Source organism: Phacochoerus africanus, chromosome 6 (assembly GCF_016906955.1).
Source record: "Phacochoerus africanus isolate WHEZ1 chromosome 6, ROS_Pafr_v1, whole genome shotgun sequence".
NCBI classification, from domain to species: Eukaryota; Metazoa; Chordata; class Mammalia; order Artiodactyla; family Suidae; genus Phacochoerus; species Phacochoerus africanus.
Window position 1 is genome coordinate 31,092,354 of NC_062549.1, and position 20,487 is coordinate 31,112,840.

At 42.2% G+C, this 20,487-nt stretch overlaps 1 protein-coding gene across 3 annotated transcripts in view; it reads right to left on the bottom strand.

Annotated features, from left to right (window-relative positions):
• OXR1 (oxidation resistance 1) overlaps positions 1–20,017 on the bottom strand; it is a 523,168-nt gene extending 503,151 nt beyond the window's left edge. Inside the window, exon 1 of one of the 3 annotated variants that reach the window (XM_047783424.1) lies at positions 19,918–20,017. The gene's annotated coding sequence lies outside the window, so the exon portion shown is untranslated. The remainder of the gene's footprint in view (positions 1–19,917) is intronic. The other 2 variants (XM_047783423.1, XM_047783425.1) reach the window with 2 other exon arrangements.
• Between the last annotated feature and the right edge of the window lie 470 nt (positions 20,018–20,487).

A 20,487-nucleotide genomic window follows, 5' to 3' on the forward strand; every position in this document is an offset into this window, starting at 1 on the left:
TGAAAAAGGCGATTCCAGGGGTGGGGGCAGTCCACAAAGGAAAGTCGCACAGACAAAAGACACATTTTCATGGAAGTACATTTTCAGGGAAGTACATTCTCAAAGAAAGAATCTAAAATAGAGAACAAAGCCCTTTGATGTCATGGATAGGCTCTGAGACGCCTGTTGACATCATGTGTAAAGATGACAAACACAAAAAAATGATTCTCTGTAACTGTTTTAGGCACCTCCCCTGAATATCCTTTCAAAGTCCTTCACACTCAATAAAATCAGTAAGTAACCTCCTATATCTTCTGTGTGCCTGGTTAAAAGAGATGAGGTATTAACCACAGGCCACTTAAGTACAGGCGGATGATGGCCATTTCAGCACATGCTGCCTTAGCTTCACTTGAACTATTGCAGAAATTACACATAAGGGGACATATGGATTTTAGGTTGATAGCTTTAAAAGGAAGAATGTTCCTCTTGTTCATGTCCAACGCCTCCATAAGATAATACAATGATTTGGTAACTCATTCATCCCCATTGGTAGCTAGCACTGGAAATGAGGCAGGCGTTCCCATTGTGGCTCAGTGGTAATGAACCTGACTAGCATCCATGAGGATGTGGGTTTGATCCCTGGTCCCGCTCAGGGGGTTAAGGATCCAGCATTGCTGTGAGGTGAGGTGTAGCTGCAGACATGGCTTGGATCTGGCATTTCTGTGGCGGTGGTGTAGGCTGGCAGCAGCTCTGATTCAACACCTAGCCTGGGAACTTCCATATGCTGCAGGTGCGGCACCAAGAAGCAGAAAAAAAAAAAAAAAAAAAAGAGGGGGTGGGCGTTGGGGCACAAAACTGCTCCAATTCACTTCTAGACAAAATGCTGCCATTTCAAAAAGTAAATATAGGAAATAAAAACTATGTTTCACAGTCTTACTCAAATAATCTAAATACTCCAAGAATTTTTATCTCAAAGTAGTGATTAAGAAGGCTACATAGACATCAGTGCTCAATACTACCATGGTCTGTATTTTTCTAATCAAATGGAAAATTCAAAATTTGTCTGTAAACTGAAATGTAGCAGAGATTATCATCCCTGAAAAGGACAAGTCAGTTCAATTCAGTAATAGAAATAATACCTCCAGCTTACTCTTTTAGCTGCCAGGTAAACAACGGCAGCTAAAAGAGTAAGCCAATACCTGAGTGATTTTAACAGCCCCCTCCTTTTTTTAAAGATTGAAGATAATGTTATAATAGTTCTTATAATGGAAGCTTTATAAAGAAGTATTCAATGACAAATGACAAAGGCAAGTGGTTTAGAATTCCCTCAGTTCAAAACCTCAAAGAAACAAGTAATTTAATCTTTGCACAGATACTAAATGCCTGCTACCCAGAGATACAGAAATATTTATAATATTATATATATATATATATATATTTGGTTCCTGTGTCATGTCCATTGTGTTTAAATAGCAGACCTTTTTTTTTTAAGTTGCAAAGCATTTTGCTTTTACTTAATGCTATTTGCTTTCTTGTTGAAGAAACAGTGTTACCTCCGCATCAGTGAAGGATAGTTGATAGTGTCAGCCTCTGTTTCAAGTCCAAAATCATTGGCCTGGCCAAGAAAACCATGTAGATGCTGGCTTATCTTTCCACCCCTGTTTGGTCCCATCTTCATCCTTGACCCATCCATACTGATCATCTTTCATTTCCTCATAAGGACCAAGCTGTTTCCTCTGCTTGGAAAACCCGTCTATTCTGGCCCCCAGTTCCACCCATGCAGCCCTCAACCTAGGGAGCCTCTCCTTTCTCAGAGTTAGGTCCCTCTTCTGTTCAGCCTCCCACTCCACCTACTTGGCCTTTGGAACTCCTTCTGGTAGTACAGCTAACACCCTCCCCTCAATAGCCACAAGGGCAGGGACATGTCTGCTCTGTCTCAGTGTTCAGCTGAGTGTTCAGCCTGACACATATTCACATCCGAAACATTTGTTAGAAAAATGTTTCACTGCAACCTAAGATTAACATTTCCCAGTAAGTATATATTGATGAAAATATACTTTGGGCAGATTTCACAAGAATCTGCACTGTTTGAATGCATTAGAAAGGTCACAGTAAGATCACTGAAGTAACTTCAAGAAATTCCCAGATAATTATGAGATTTTGCAGACCAGAGCTAGGTCAATGATGAAAACTAAACAAAAGCAGATTTTATTCCAAAAGAGGCAAAACTTCCTGTCAGGGTTGTCAAAAATAAAATAAAGTAGCCTGAGATGTTTAGAAGATTTGTCTTCATAATGGATACGTATCTAACTGTGAAATTATAACCCACAAGGAAGCAAGCCTCCCATTCCTCAGGGGTCCAGGTAGATCCCTACTCGCCCACCATCACAACTGGCACTTAGTCACCCAAATGGTTCAGTCTGGCATGACAGCATTTAGAACAAAGTTTAAAAGATAATAAAAATAAATAGATAGAAATCTTGGCATGGAAGATGTGTTCATTTAAATCTCACCCAACCTGCTAGGGAACTGCATCAAATTTAGGTAAAGAACGCTGACCTATGGCTCTAAGTTTGGCCCGAATTCACAAACACAGAAGTGGAAGCCACCAGACTGACCTCTGTTAGAGATGCCCATCTCCCCACCACGGATTTCAGAGGCCCTGAGCCATGAATGTGGGGTGGTGTTCTAAGACCTAGACCCCCTAAGAGGCAAGGTTAAAAAGCATCACACTGGGTCCTTACTTCTAAGGTTACATTGGCTCCACCATAGAAGAGGCCTCTTAACAAAGCCACAGAGAACTACACATTCTCAAAAACATGCCCATGGCACTCACCAACTGACATGAAACCTGCTATTACCAATGTTTCCTATGGAATGGCACAGCTGGCATCTGGCAGATCAAGCACTTGCACAAAGGGTTAGAACACACTCAACAGCACTGGCTTTCTGGACCAAGCCATCTGCACTGAATGGAATTTACTGCTGGGCATCCAAGAAAGGCCCCAAGTTCCTTTGTGATGTTCTGAATCCCTCTGGGAGTCTGTCAAAGCCTATGCCCTCTTTTAAGAATGAGACACATAAAGGAAACGAAATACACTGAAACAGTTATCAAATTATAAAAGCATGAATTGGTGACATGGTACATGTGTTTCTTTTTCTAATATTTTAAATGAAGAGATCTAACAGAAGATTTAATAGTAATCACACTTTCAAAGTAGGGATGAGAATAGGTAATTTTTAACATCCGCCAACAACTGTAATGGGATACGATATTATCTGTGACTTACACTGGTGACAAAGTCACGGGTACTACTGATGCTATGTGGTTTATGACCTACACCCACAATAAAAGACAACACTACATTTCAATTAGAGGCTAATAACAATAAGCATGCCATCTTCTCTATCCAAGTTTGTGTACTAACTGAATTCTACCCCTGCCTGTGAACAACACATTAAGAACCCCCGGTTTCAGAAGTATGTCAGATGAATTCTAACGATCCTTTAACCTTGAAGAGTCTATAAGCAACTTGACATAAGTTTGGGGGAGGGAAAATAACTATACATGCATTTATAAAGGGCTTTGAGTTTCAAAAATAATGCCATTTGTAGCAACATGGACGGACCCAGAGATTACTAAGTCACAAAGAGAAAGACAAATACCAAATGATACCACTTACAGGAGAAATCTAAAATATGGCATAAATCAACATATCTATGAAACAGAAACAGACTCATAGACACAGCGAACAGACTTGCAGTTGCCAAGTGGGGACGGGTGGGCGAGGAAAGGATTGGGAGTTTGGGATTAGCAGAGGCCAACCATCATACGCAGGATGGATAAACAATAAAGTCCCACAGGGAACTATATTCAATAGCCTGTGATAAACCATAGTGGAAAAGAGTATGAATTATATATGTACAAATATATTTGAATATGAAATACTGAGTATACCTGAATCACCCTGCTTTACAGCAGAAATTAACACAAAATTGTACATCAGCTATACCTCAGTAAAATTAAAAAACTGAGTAGTTTATAAGTCAATATTATTTTACATATTATAATGAAAAAAACCCTCAGATCATATATAGGATTGAGTTCTTACTGAGCAAATTATGACCTTTAAGTCTCTCCTAGCCCCTCAAAGTACTCCTGCTATCTACATAACTGTTTTGATCTACTTCTGAACCTCTGCTTTTTCTAAAGTACCATGTTTTTCATGAAACATTCATGGCTCCCTCCCTGATGGTTATTCTCACTGAACACTGGTGCAGTGGTGAGGTCAGCACTTTCCTTTTATTCCTTTCTATTGTCCTGTAGAATTTATTCTGAGGAATATTACCACAATTGGCTTATCCATTCCCCAACTGATGGACCTATGGGTTGTTTCCAGTATTTGACCATTATAACTGCAGCTGCTATAAACATTTGGGTCCTCTGGATGTACCCTCACTCTCAGGCCCTATAAACCTGGGCCCTGGGCTGGCTTTCCTTCCACTTTCCTGCCCCTCTCTCTTCCTGTCTCTCTTCCAGACAATGCTCTGGATCTGCTGCAGGTCTCTACTTTGTACCCCTGCAGGATCCTGGGCTCAGTGGGGTTTCTGTCCTTCCTCCAGTGGCTCAAGGCTTTTGCGCCCTTGAAAGTTGAATCTGGGGTCAGAGGTGGGATTTTACACCTGTTCCCAGGGGCAGCCTCTCATGAGGTGCACATGTGTGGAACTAACAGGGTCTCTCTCACGTTAACTGCCCCCAAATTCTTTGATAAGCACAGAGCAGAGGCCCACGGGAAAGAACTTGTGCACTTACACATGGACTCTAAAATATGATACAGGGAGTTCCCGTCATGGCGCAGTGGTTAACGAATCCGACTAGGAACCATGAGGTTGCGGGTTCGGTCCCTGCCCTTGCTCAGTGGGTTGACAATCCGGCGTTGCCATGAGCTGTGGTGTAGGTTGCAGACGGGGCTTGGATCCCGCGTTGCTGTGGCTCTGGCATAGGCCGGTGGCTACAGCTCCGATTCAACCCCTAGCCTGGGAACCTCCATATGCCGTGGGAGCGGCCCAAAGAAATAGCAAAAAGACAAAAAAAAAAAAAAAAGATACAAATGAACTAATTTGCAAAACAAAAACAGACTCACAGATTTTGAAAACGAACTTATGGTTACCGAAGGGGAAATGTTCAGGGTTGGACGGGGCTAAATTAGGAGGGTGGGATTAATATATTCACACTACTGTATATAAAATTCGCCCTAACCCTAACCGTCTAACCCTAACCCTAACCCTAAACTACCATACAGTACAGGGAACTCTACACAATAGTTTGTAATAACTTATAATAGAAAATACTCTGAAAAAGAAGGGATATATGCATAACTGAACCACTTGGCTGTACACCTGAGATACAACATTGTAGTCCAAGTATATGCCAATACAAAATAAAAATTAAATTTAAAAAAAAGAAGCATAACACTGCTGGAATCAGCTCTGCTGGGCAAAATGATGCATTATGTCCCTTCTAGATGGCCAGGATTGGGTATGATGGGACTTTTGCATAGGCATAGGTGAAAGAGAAAAATCCACATTATGACCCAAGGGCATGGGAAGGTAGAATTTCAAAGACAAGTGTGGCAGAATAAAGCCCCTCCAAACAGGTCCGTGGCTGAATCCTCAGAACCTGAGAATATGCCATCTGAAATTGTAAAAGATATTGTATTGATGTGATTGGGGTTAAGGACTTTGAGAGGGAAGGACCCCAGGAGACTCAGTCTAATCACACGGGTCTTAAAAATGGGAGAGGAAGGCAGGGGAGTGGGTCAGAGAGATGCAATGTAAGGAGAACTCCACTTGCCACTGATGATTTGGAAGATGGAGGAAAGGATGCTATACACCAAGAAGTGCAGGTGGCCTCTAGGAGCTGGGAACATTTCTTAGCAGATGGCCCGTGAGGAAACTGTGATCTCAGACCTATATCCACAGAGAACTGAATTTTACTAACAACCTGAATGAATACGTAGTAGATTCTCCCCTAGAGCCTCCAGAAAGGAAAAGAGCCTGCCGACACTTTGATTTTAGTCTGGTGGGAGCTGTAACAGATTTCTGACCCACAGAACTTTAAAAGTTAGAATTTGTGTTGTTTTAATGCAAGACATAAAATAAAATATGAACTTATTTACAAAACAAAAACAGACTCGCAGACATAGAAAACAAATTTATGGTTACCATAGGGGAAAGGGGAGTTAGAGATAATGAGGAGTTTGGAATTAACAGACACACACCACTATATATAAAATAGATAAACAATAAGATCCTACAATATAGCACAGGGAACTATATTCAATATCCTACAATAAATCAAAATAGAAAAAATATGAAAAAGAATATAGATACTAGTTTATATATACATAAAACTGAATCAATTTGCTGCACACCAGAAACTAACACAACATGGTAAATCAACTATACTTTGAAAAAAAAAAAAAAAAAAGAAAGAAAGAAGGAAAGAACTTGTGAGCGAGCACAAGTTTGGTTCCCCTTGCATCTACACTCCCAGGTATTCTCATCTATCCTGCTAGCCTTCACTTGACTCAAGAATTTTTCAGACTTTACGTCTTTCTTCTTACTCACTTTTTAAAATCTTTTAATGATTATTTTTAGTTGTGGTAAAATGTACATGATGTAAAATTAACCATCTTCACCATTTTTAAGGGTATAGTTCGGCTGCACTAGGTCCACTGACATCATTGAGCATCAATCACCGTCATCCATTTCCAGAGTGCTTTTCATCTTACAGAGCTGAAACTCTGTCTCCAGTAAACAAGAGCTCCCCATTTCCCCTCCATCCAGCCCCTGACAACTGCCATTCTACTTTTCATCTCCATGAATTTGACTATTCAAGGTACCTTATAAAGTGGAATCGTATAAGAACTTGTCTTTTTGTGACTGGTTTATTTCACTTATGTAATATCTTCAAGGTTCATTCCTGTTGTAGCATGTGTCAGAGTCTCCTTCCTTTTTCAGGCTGGATAATAATCGATTTTATATATATGCCACATTTGGTTCATCCATTCAGACATCAATAGATACTTGGGCTACTTTTACCCCATGTCTACTGTGACTAATACTGCTATGAACAGGGGTGTACTCTTCTTATTCATTTTTATGCACATTGTTTCTTGTTCCTATGGGTTCACGACTCATATCTCCTTAAAGGGACCTGTCCTTCTTTCAACTTCAGTTCACCTGCTTACCCTGTGACCTCAGCTCTTGATGGACCCAAGACAAGTTAGGATTTTGTGTATCATCCAATTTTTTCTCACTGTGAGAGTGGGAGTGATTTCCTGTGGCTTTCTCCATCTTAAGTGGAAACCAAACTTCTGAACTTTATTTCATCAAAAAAAAAAAAAAAGAAGAAGAAGGAATGTTGAGAAGAGTGGGAAGATGTAAGAGGAACAAGGTGGAGGGACTTAGTAAAAGAGATATCCATCCTCATCTTCCACATCTCCTAATGCAGGAAGTCACCAGATAAAAGCAAATACCAATATCTAGAACTCTAAGGATGTATTTAGGAATATGCTTAATTTAGGTTAATTAATTTAGGTTGCTTCCTACAAATAGAAACTGAAGATGGTAAGCACTGGAGGAGGAAACTGCTGGTCTACATCATATGCCTTGCAGAAAATTTTGACTTTTTAAACATGTATATGTATAAGACTTGGTGAAAAAAATTTAAAACTCCTCCAGTATTATAATATATTCCCGGAGACAGTAAAATGTTGAAAAAAAAAAGCTATTAAAAAACTCCTTCCTTTTGAAATCTGGACTCTATCTCAAAGACAATGGAAAGCAAAAACGAAGATAATGGAGAAAGAATTATATAAGTTAATTTGACATTCATTCTATCAATCTAAGAATCTACCACGAAAGCCAGAAAAGCAATTATGAATTGCTTTTAAAGGATAGTTCAGAAATACATAGTATTTAGGCACTGCAAGCAAGAGAAAGCCATATTTATATGCACAATTTTCCCCTTCACTGAGCCAACAGCTATCTTCTGAACCAGTACTAGGAGGAAGGACTTCTGCCCGGAATAGCTGCTTCCAGGTATCTACAGTGCAAAGGAGTGCCAGAAACAGCAAGGAAAAAGTCCAGACAAATAAATCATCAGAACTTTGACACAGAAGTTTTCAAGTTTCAATCATCTATATATACTACCTTCTTGATTTTTTAATATCATATTATTAAAAAAATTTAACTGCATGAATGTCTAAAGGAAGCTTTGGGTCATTCTTTTACATAGAAACTACCACTTAGCAGGAAAGAATGTAAAATAAAAATGAATACGATTAAAACAAAATAGTTGTATTAGACTTTTGAACACTTTGCAGTTGAAGCTTACTCTTTATTAAAAAGGGAGATAAACATGTATTAGAGACACTAAATACTAGCATCAAATTGAAACTTCCTCTTTGCCTTAATAAGCACCACTGAAAGGGAGCAAATTCAAAACCCTTTCAATTCAGTTCAATACATATCCTTACACCATTCAAAGTCATCTTGCATAAAACCAGTCAGAATGTCCCCCACTTTGAGAAACATTGCTTTAGCCAAAGTCCCCTCCAGTCTCCACATTAAGACATTAACTTCAGAGGTCCAGGGCTACCTCTGTGGACAAAGACAACCCAGGGGAGAAAAGAGATTAAGGAGAAAAATCACACCCTACCTTTAATCCTATTTTTAAGATGGTAAAATTGAAACAAAGAGAGGGATGATATAGGAGCAAGGTAATTCTAGCTAACCAGAGAAACAGAATGAAGGAATATGAAAGGGCTGATAAGGATCAGATAAGGACTCCAGGTAAACAATCTGAACATATACTTGTCGAGTAGATCTGATTAAACAACAAATTCACTCAACAAGTATTTAATGATCTGTGGCTCCTAGATTTTTACCACTAGCGAAGTATATCTCTGAAATATTTATCTCTGTAATAATACACATGCCATGTTTACTTCTATATCGCTAACACACAATACCATGCTCCATGCACAATAAATGTTTTGGGGATGACTAATGTCCTATGTATTCCTAGAAGAAAAGAATCTTGAACCAGAATGTTGAGCAGTTATCTAACCTAGTTTTCTTCATATTTAGAAGCTTCTCCTACATCATTGATAATAGATATCAGTGTAGCTTCTGCTGACTGCTTCCAGAGATGAAGACTTTACAAACTCTTAAAGTAGCTCGTTCCTTTCCTGAACCACACTACTCTAGGATTACTCTTGTTGTTCTGTTGTGTTTTCTTGCTTCTCTACAATTCCCAGCCATAGGCCCCAGTTCTCCCTAAATACCAATTACCTTTCTCTTCCTTTCAACATTTGGAAGCTCATATCATATTTATCTAAAGCTCCTCTTTGCCCAACTTATAGTCCATAGTTTGAAAATACTGCTCTTAGAAAGTAAACTGTTTTCCCACTAGTTCTCCAGTTGACATGTTATCCTCTGAAAAAGACTGCCTAAAACCAGGCATGATACTTCAGATAGAGTTTTATAAGAGGAAATAATAGGATAACATGCCTTCCCACTCTTTGGTCTATGTGCATTGTTATTTATTTTCTCCACATTATATTTGTACTAAGTTGGATAGTGTCCCCCCAAATCTCATGTCCTTCCCTGAATCTCAGGATGTGAGCTTACTGGGGATTGGGTCACTATAGCTGTAAGCACTTGTATTAAGATGAGGTCATACTGGAACAGTGCAAGCCCTTCATCCAGTATGACCAGGGTCTTTATCAGAAGAGGAGATACACAGAGTCCACACAGGGCAGAAAGACACCATGTGACAACAGAGGCAGAGATCATAGTGATGGGTCTGTGAACTGAGAAACACCAAGGATTACTGGCAGCACTAGAAGTCAAGAGAAAGACAGGGAACAAGACTCCCTGCCTGGAGTCTTCAAAGAGAGAATGTCCCTGCCAACACCTTGATTTCAGATACACATCTTCCAGAACTGTGAGAGAATGCACTTCTGCTGTTTTAAGCCACCCAGTGGATCTGGCTGTAATCTGTTACAGCAGCCTTAGGAAACTGACATGGTATTTTTGTTGCCCATATAGGTATTGTTTATATAATATACTTGGGTTTTTTGTTTGTTTGTTTTGTTTACCTTTTTTTTTTCCTTCTAGTAATTCATCAACACTGAAACAAGTTTTCCATCTGGAATTTACATGGTGGACATGAGTTGAGCACACCTGCCCAGTATCATCAATTCTCCTTCTTCTGGAAGCAGGAGATTATAGACTATGCTTTGGTAGCTCCTTGGACCCATTACACACAGTGTTGGTGGACTGCCAGGCAAGACACCCTGCTCTTCCTCTGAACTAACTCTCTCTCTCTCATCGAATTCTGAATCTTGGGCACAGTGACACAATGACAGAAAATAGCTAGAGTTGACTCATCTTAGCATCAGGCTATCCTTTCCAAGGTCTGATTTTTCAGCATTTTCTTCAATTCCATGAACCTCTCCATGACCATAGCATGATTCCCATTCTGCTCAAACTACCCAGAGTCAGTTTCTATTTAATTTAGTTAATGAACTCAGATAAGTTATAAAACTGAAGCTTTGAATTTTGTTCTGTTGTGTTTTCTTGCTTATCTTGACTGACCACTATTAATAGGTTCCATTGAAATTACAGCTTCGCTCCATTCCCTCCCACAAAATCATCTACATAATTAGCTTAAAATTCTTCTAGGTACACATTTCCATAATGAATTTGTTATTGTGTACTGCAAGTCTGAGTGCTTTCTTCCTAGAAGCAGAAAAAGCTGATGGAAAACTTAAAAGAAATTAATGCATACTTTCCAACTGGACTACAACCTTGTTATTCTCATTCTCATTAGCAAGGAACTGGTCACATGGTTTGAACTCTCAATTACGTCCTATCTAGGGCCAAATACAGTCCCCTATTCTACTCAATTATATATTCATGAAGCCTCTTTTTTTTTTTTTCCCCTGAAGCCACCTGAAGTGGGGTTTTCAGATTCTTTACAGTGAAAGAATCTGAACTATTTCAAGTATAAACAATTACTTTCAAGTTGAAGTATGGTGAATCAGCAGTGCACAAGGACAAAGAAGGATGCCAGGCATCATGCTAAAATCTTTATTTGCTTATCTTACTTAATCATCACAAGAATCATAATCTGGTGGATGTGATTCACAAAAGACAGGGAAGCTGGGAAGTCAAGTAGTAGGTCCAAGTTTTCATAGCTAGTAAGTAAAAAAGAGAGATCTGAATTCCAGCTCGTCTGATGCTAAGGGGAATGTTCGTTCAAAGTTGCCATCTGTCCTGGCTTTCAATTTTAAGTCTTTCACTACTGCAACTGATTGTTTATCTTTACCATAAACTACAAATAAGACAACATACATAACATACTTCACAATTCACAAAGTACTTCTAACACATAGTAGATTTTCATACAATAGAACTATCAGCAGGGCCAATTTTCAATTTTCTATAACCTAGTTGAAGAACATTATCCTTAGTGGCATTTTTTGTTTGTTTTTAAATAAAACCCTACTTAGGTTCACCCTAGTCAGGAAAAAATAAAGATGTGCTTGATCATTTTGATCATTTAGGTGAACAGCTGAGTTGAACTCCTATACAAATTCAATTAAAAATCTATTGATGACTTTTTGCCTATAAAAGACCTGGAACTCAACAAACTGAAAAGAGAGTAGCTTCAGCTGAATCACCTTTTTTTTTCTTTTTTTTTTTTTTTTGGTCTTTTTAGGGCCACATCCACAGCTTTTGGAAATTCTCAGGCTAGGAGTTCCCTCAGAGCTGCAGCTGTTGGCCTACACCACAGCCACAGCCACGCCAGATCTGACCTGTGTCTGTGACTTACACCACAGCTCAAGGTAACGCTGGATCCTTAACCCACTGAGTGGGGCCAGAGATCGAACCCACGTCCTTATGAATACTAGTTGGGTTCCTTACCACTGAGTCACAACAGGAACTCCTCAATCAACATTTTTAGATAAACAGAAGCAACACAGATTTAACCAAGAAAATAAGTGTGCTCTTAAGGTGGTGAGTGTTGGGATGGAGACTTTGACAAACTGTAGACTCAGCTGAAATGATGCAGAGTGACTGAGGACCTTGGGCAAATCACTTCATAATCCTGAGTTCCTGTCTATTAACGCCAAACTATGTGTCTCTTTTTTACCAAAATGTAACAAACTATTGCCTTTGGAATGGATTAGCAATGAGATCCTGCTGTGTAGCACTGGGAACCATGTCTGGTCACTTATAATGGAGCATGATAATGTGAGAAAAAAACATGTATACATGTATGTGTGACTGGGTCACCTTGCTGTGCAGTAGAAATAAAATTGTATTGGGGAAATAGCTATTAACAAATAATAACAAAAAAGAAAAAAAGAAAATGGGATTGAAGAGATAATTTGGTTATTAGGCACACACATTATTGAATTTTCACCTGCTGTTTCCAGAAGCTCTAATAAGTTTCAAGTATACAGAAATCAAAATAAAATCTCCATCCCTGAAAAAAAAAAAAAGACATGTAAGCTCCACTACTACTTAATAGGTACATATGCTTTGAAAATAACTCCTCTAATCCTATAATGAATGAACTCTACAGAAAAAAAAAAAATCTCCTTTTCAAAGATGAGGAAATTGGACCTCCAAGAGGTTAAAAACAAAACAAAACAAAAACAAAAACCTCACCTAAAGTGACCAAACCTACCAAGTAAAAGTGCCAGATTTGATCACAAAGCTCTAGATTTTCCCTAAACTGCTGTACTTCATTCCTCTTTCCTCTTCCCCATTAGTAGCTAGTGTTCTGGCTCATCAGGTGGTCTTTTACAAATACATTAATTGATTCAAAGCCTGGTCACAACTCTGGTTCTGATCAAAATTGTTAAAATCAGGCTCCATAATCCAGAAGACTGAGGTCTATGTTTCGATCAATGGAATGCCGGACCAACATCAAGTACTATGCATGTCTGTGTGTAAAAGAGGCTGCAGGTGGCACCCATAACAGTCCTTCCAATGACAAACAGGACACCTCTTTCACCCTCTTTAGAAGGACAGAGACAAGTCTAAATCACAAAATCAGAAGGGACTGTATCAGTCAACTTAGCCCAGTATTTAGATTCCAAATGATATCACATAATGAATATTCCAGAGAGAGAAGAGACACATTGTTTGTAATGAAGGCTGAAAGCCTCAGGAAATGTTCGAGGCTATTTGTTTCTTAAGATGAATAAGCATTTATGAACAAAAGTAAAACCTTCCACAGGCAAGATTACCCTTTTCATGCATTGCTGCTGCTCGTCCTTAATAATAATAAACTAAAGTAAAACTGAAAACAGAATTTCTCATTGCCTTTGCCGTAGCACAAATCTCAAATTCCTGCTTTTGTTTTCATTTGTTTTTGAATTCAGCAAAGACAACATACACTGTTCAAAAAAATTTCCACCCCTCACGCAATAACTGACCTGCCCCAGTGACCAGCGAGTTTGTTGACAGGAATGAGAAACTACTGTATTATTACATCTCCCCTCTGAAACACGTATACTTTAAAGCAGTACAGATGTGTAGCTCTGCAATCTTTATATGTCTCATCAAAACTGTGACATGGTATGTTCAGCTTGTGCAAGTGTGTAGCCTTTGTTGCAAACAGTATTACAGAATTGATCTGAAATTCTAACCATCAGTGCCAGCCAGCCCTGCCTTTTACCATGGCTATCAAAAGTAGAAAAGGCACACATCCATCCAGCAAGTATCTGTGGGGAAAGAGACCATCTCTACTTGTCCAGAGGTCAAACAAAATCAATAACTATTTCCTAAAAAAAGGAAAAGGGAGATGAAAACTGACCCCTTTCACCTCAAATTGCTAAACTGCTCACTCTCTCCTCCTCTGATCTATAGAGAAATCCATGTGACTGTTTCCACCCCCCCACACAATGGTTTCTTTTGTCTTGTGAATTTCACCAATTGTGTTCTGAAGTATTTTCAAGAATCAGGCTATATATCTCTATGGCCTCTCTAAATTTAATGAAAATGAATACTGATCTTATGTTTCTTTCTCCCCCCCACCCATTTTTGCACACCTGTGGCATACACAAGTTCCCGGGCCAGGGATCCAATCCAAGCTGTAGTTGTGACCTATGCCACAGCTGTGACAATGTCAGATCCTTAACCCACTGTGTGGAACCAGGGTGGAACTGCATCTCCACAGCAATTTGAGCTGCTGCGGTCGAATCCTTAACCCATTGTGCCACGGTGGGAACTCCTTGCATTTCTTTTATAGATAGACTTTTAGAGACATATATAGAATACATGTATATTACTCTAAATGAACTTGGTTCTGCAAACCAGTTGCAATGCGCAATGCAGCTCCGTGTGGCAAATGCAAGAGTCCCTGTGCCTAGAACAGAATCTGCTACTTTTGAATTTACAAATGCTTGTTGGATTTAAAAATAGGATGATCATTGGTTCAAATCATATTCTTGAGGCTTCACACAGTCAATGATAGGTGCCCTCTACCAACATCAGTTGCTTGCACCAAAGCTCTGTTTTCCTCAGTTCTTCCACTTTCCCTTTGGGAAGAGGACACCTTCCTAAAAGCAAGAATATGCAACTGAACAAACAACTGAGCAAGGCCATTCAGAAATGCAAGCAGAGAAATGGATACCACCCTTCTGGAAAACAAAGGTTCTCCCCACTGCCTTTTTCTAAGAGATACAAATCTCTGTTCCTCTAAGAAGCAGGAAAGAGCTGTTTGTGTTTGTACACAAAGGAAAAAAAAGGAGGGGTTACTGGGTGCCCTGGAGATTAAGCAGGAGTCTCTTCTGCTACATGAACTCCTGAGGGACTGAGGGACGGTGCCAGGCAAGGATGGAAGGAATAGTTATTAGAACAAGAAGGGAAGTAAGCAGCCCTAATGAGGATCCCTTTAGGATGAATTCTGAAACCAACTAACCAACAAAAGTGCTGGGCAGGTGGGGACAGACAGGGGAAGAGGGTAGAAATAGTAACCAAATCTCTTTAGTTTCTCCAGTCCTCAATGTGATAATGACAAAGCTTTTATGGAGTAAGTGCTCTGAGTACCCTGCATACAGGTGATCTTAGAACAAGTCCACTGATCTTATTACATTTGTCAGTGTCAGCTATTGTTCCTGCTCTCCAGGCAGTGTATTGTGCTACAGGCTCTAAAAGTTTGCTTCTCAATACATGCCCTTCTGTCTATTTAAAACTGAAACTAAATACATGAAAATTATATGGGATTCTTACCTTCCTGTGTAGATGTCTACAAATACTAAGGTTTCACCTTGGAAAGTTTTGTGAGGCTCCTAATACATATTCAGCTAACATTCTTCTCTGATTCTGTTCAATCCTTTACCACATATAGAATTGTTGTAATATAAATTAAATTAATATTAATTATCACTTTTTGGCCTTTTGGCTAAGATCAAGTGTAAATTAATATTAATTTAAAATTAAAAACTTTTTTTAAAAAGCAATTACCAAAGAAGTTCAGTGATAAAGACTGTAGAAGAATACTTCTAACTTGTTTTCATCAAAAAATGTTTACTGGAGTTCCCGTCGTGGCACAGTGGTTGACGAATCTGACCAGGAACCATGAGGTTGCGAGTTGGATCCCTGGCCTTGCTCAGTGGGTCAAGGATCTGGCGTTGCCAGGAGCTGTGGTGTAGGTTGCAGACGCGGCTCGGATCCCGCGTTGCCATGGCTCTGGAGTAGGCCAGTGGCTACAGCTCCGATTGGACTCCTAGCCTGGGAACCTCCATATGCCGCGGGAGTGGCCCAAGAAATGGCAAAAAGACCAAAAAAAAATTATATGTTTACTCAGTTCATATGCATACAATATATGTCCTTTCAGGCACTGCCAATCTATTTTGGGATTTTTTTTTTTTTTTTTTTGAAAGCTGAAAAGAAATTATGCTAAAAGAAAACTCCTTTAATTTCCTTAAAGCAAGCATTTTTGAACATGGGGCCATTTTGCAAAGTGTCTCAATATTAACTATTCTTAATTTTAAGAGAGACTTCTAATAGGAGTAACTGAAAGCATCCTGACGAAGCATCCTAAAGGAGTTGCTTTTAACTCTACTCACGCCTTGCTCTAAGGCATGATTCCTCATCTTCAGCACCACTGACTATGGGATTGAAAAATTCTTTGTGTACCCAGTACATTGTAGAATATATGCAACATCCCTGGCCCTGTCCATGAGATGCCAATAGCACTCTGTGCCCCAAGTTGTGATACCCAAATCATCTTCAGACATTGCCAGTGTCCCCTGAGGGGGCAAAACTGCCATTGCCAAGAACCACTGCTCTAAGCCTACCAGTAGGACCAGTAAAAGCAAATGATTTCTCCTCTTTCACTTTGACTAATATTTCTCTCATTCATCATTCTGCTTCATTTAAGTGACCTCATCGTCCTTTCAAAATGTCTTTACCTTATGGCTGCAGAGTGCATTGATTACTTCCTAAGGCAAACCTGAGTTTAGGGAATGATCTTCCAGGGCAATGACTGTTAAGTTTTAGGTTTCTGAGGACTAGGAACCAGCCCAAGGGTACAATCCTTGCATTTCAAAGGGAGGAGGTGAGGAGTGGGAAGAGAAGGTTTTTCTCATTTCACACTGAATTTGGCATTATAGAAATGAAGCTTTCACATACACATGCTTGTAAGATCTTCAGATGCCTTTATTTGATACCCTAATCAGTTTGCCCAACTCTCCTTCTTCTTTGACTCCCAAACCAAAAATAGGCAAATATGGAGTTCCCATCATGGCCCAGCCAAAACAAATCCGACTAGGAACCATGAGGTTGCAGGTTCCAGCCCTGGCCTTACTCAGTGGGCCAAGGATCCAGCGTTGTCGTGAACAGTGGTGTAGGTCACAGACATGGCTCAGATCTGGTGTTGCTGTGGCTGTGGCGTAGGCCAGCGGCTACAGCTCCAGTTAGACCCCTAGTCTGGGAACCTCCATATGCCTCAGGTGCAGCCCTAAAAAGACAAAAAAAAAATAGGCAAAAATATATATGGTTATATATTTTAAAATTATTTTTATTTTTTCCATTATAGCTGGTTTACAGTGTTCTGCCAATTTTCTACTGTACAGCAAAGCGATCCAGTCACACAAACATATATACATTCTTTTTTCTCACATTATCCTCTATCATGGTCCTTCGTAAGTGACTAGATATAGTTCCCAGTGCTACACAGCAGGATCTCATTGCTTATCCATCCCAAAGGCATTAGTTTGCATCTATTAACACCAGATTCCCAGTCCATCCCACTCCCTCCCTCTCCACCTTGGCAACCACAGGTCTGCTCTCCAAGTCCTATATGGTTATTTATTTGAACAGCGCTCTGGGGAGAAAAGAACTAATGAATAAAATAATAATTTTCACCATATGTTCTAATAAAAATCAACGAAAAAAAACATAGTACTAGAAGCAGAAAATGATAGCATATGTCTTTTTATTCAAACTTTTCACTTTACAGATATCCAGAATCATGAACTTATTTCAAAAGTTCAATTTCAATAGTTATTGTACTAGAAACCGGGCCAGCCACTGTCACCTGGAAAGAGATGATATGCCCCTGGCCATTAGAAGCTTTCTGTTCTGCTGTGTCCATCCACCAATGATTAACCTGCAAGACAACCCACACTGTGGTCCTCACCACTTGAGAGTTTCTCACTTCCCTTCATCTGAGTCTCTGGCTGCATTTCGCATGTTTAGAATTCTGATGACCACACACAATCTCAGCGACCAACCCTTTGAACTCTTAGCATTCAGTAGGTACAGCTCTTCTTCTCCCTCCTTTGAGTTCTTCCACAGATGGCACAGGTTTCCAGAGTCACCTTCATTCTCATTTCCCACATTTGTTAAAGTCTCGCTTGAAATATGGCACTGAGACAGAACGTAGCAAGCTGGACAGAGTCTGAAGGGGCCTGGCCATGATGACAACTCCCGGTCCTCTGCCTGCTCCCCTCCAGTTTCAGATGTGTACGCCGCAGAAGCTTCTTCCCTTCTTGCTGCTGATGGGTAGAATATTTGCCAGCCAAAGAGGCACATTTACATAAAACCTCTGCCCCTCAGTGTTTGACTAATCTGGTCTTTTCCTTTTAAAATTACATTTAACTGTGGGGAATTGGAGCAGGGGGCAGGCGGCGGGGAGGGGAGATCCACTTCCAGAGACCCGGTAAGTGCTGGTCAGTCTATTGGGCTTCAGGCCTCGATGGCCATTTGGAGCCAAGGTCCACAAGGCAGCATTACCTCCGGGCAACATTACCGCATTACCTGCAGGGGCAGCAGAATGAACTGCGGACCCCTAGAGGGACACCCCAAGAAAGACTGGTGGATTTAGGATCCCCTCAGACCGCTGGGAGTCTCCAGATTCCCTCTGGCATAAGAGGGACAGAAGCGTCCCCTGGGTACAGAATCAGAGGACAAGACCGGCGTCAGGTTTGGGGTGTGCGAGAGCTGGGAAGAGGTTAGAGAGGAGCATCCTTGTACGAGCAAGAATGTGACCCCAGGGAAAGGAGGCAGAAGAAACGTAGGAAAGCACGTTGCCCTTAATCCCCTCCCTGTGCTGCCTGTGGAACCCTGGATCTCCTCGCCATGGAGACAGACTGCAGCAACACACACGACCCCGGGCCAAAAACAAGCACACAGGCGCACGCACACACATACTCACACTCCCCGCTGCCAGGTTCATGCTGGCTGCAGACTTCTGCCTGACTTTTCGGCCCCAAACACCATACCTGTGGTGTAGGACCATGGGTTCCAGTGGCCTACAGCAGAAACCATTCCCCCATCCCCATGCCCTGCAACACACACATTCACACACTACATTGCACCCGGAGAAGGCCAGGAACCACTTAAGTGAAGCATCCGTGGCTTCTCTATAAATGACTACCTTCCGGGCTACCTAATCTGTCCAAATCTACTTGCTCCCCTAAAGCGAGCCGCCCAGTGACAGAGCCAGGTAGGAAATGGAGGAGGAGCCTGGGGTGCAAGTGAATCTCAGAGAACCGCTACCAAGTCACTATTCAGGGACTGCACGCAGCAGCCTTCAAGCCTTTCCTGAGCCTTTTGGCCCCATCAGCAGTCCTGTTACACCGGTTCGATCTCTGCACCGCTCCCCTCTCTCGATCTCTGCACCACCGCTCACTCAAATCCCTCAGCGATTTTCCAAATGGTCCTTCCAGGCCACTTTCTACATCCATCCTCTGTCCAGCCGGTTCCCAATATTTGGCCTCGCATACTTGCTCTCAAGTCCTCGATTCAAGGCTGCCTCTGTCCATCATTATACCGCCCTGACTTGGTAGAGAGTCCCCCAAATTATCCGAGTCCACTCATTCCCCGGAGCTCACAGCCCCTTCCACCTCCCTTTGCTCTCATTCAAATCCGCTTTCCGCGCGCCCCACTTTCCATCCATCTTTCCTCCCGTCTCTCCGGCCAGGACAAGCTCACCCACTACTACGCCTCCCACACTGCGCTCTCACTCCGCTCCCACCCTATCTCCTGGAGACACCCCGTTTTCCCTCTGCGGCTGTTCTCAGCCCGGCGCCCGCATCCCAAACCCAACCTCCCCATTCTGCACCAGCCCTCCCGGCCTGCTGAGTACGCGCAGCCCTTCCTTCTCCCCAGGTCGGCCTCTCCCCCAAAGTCAGTTCATCCCTCCCGCTCTGGCGGTCCCCCTTGCTCGAACGTCCCAGTGGCCACCGCTTTCAAACTGGCCAAGAGGCGCGCCGAGGCACTGGGCACCAGGGGCAGCCGCCAGCCAGCTCTCGGAGCGCTAGCCGCGCCCGGCACCTGCCCGCCTGGGCTCCCCGGGGCTCCAAGCCCTGGCCCCACCGCCCAGCAGCCTCTCAAACTTACTTGTGGGTCGCCAGGAGGGGGCTTCGGTGAGCGGCGGCGGGCCCCGCGGCGGCGAGTGCGCCCCTCTCGGCGGGGCTGGGCGGCGCGGCGCTGGCGCTGCGCTCCTGCGGCCGCGCGGTGAATGGGCTCAGCCTGACGCAGCCCGGCTCAGCCCCCGCCGCTGCCGAAGCCTCCGAGCGCTTCCAGACATGCTCAGTTTTCAGACCTGCCCGCGTGGACGCTACCAATGGCGAGCGGCGACGGGGGAGACGCAGGAGCCGCGGAGTGGCGGCCGCCACTTGGAGGCTACCACGCTGGAGGCCGAGAAGAAGGGGGCAGACGCGCCGCTAAAAATAGCTGCTGCGGAAGGCACTGCTAGGGCTTAAAGCGCCCTCCCCGCCTCCCCGCCGCCGAGCGCGCGTCCCCGCCGCCTAGGACTAGGGGCTCGGGAACCCGCGCTCGTTACCGCGGCGGGGACCGGAGCGCGCATACTGCTAGCTGCCGGCGCTCTGATCCCCACCCTCCGGCAAAAGGCTCTTGCCGCACAAGCACCCGCGGGTTTCGCTGGAACTAAGCCTCTTGTTCCCCCGA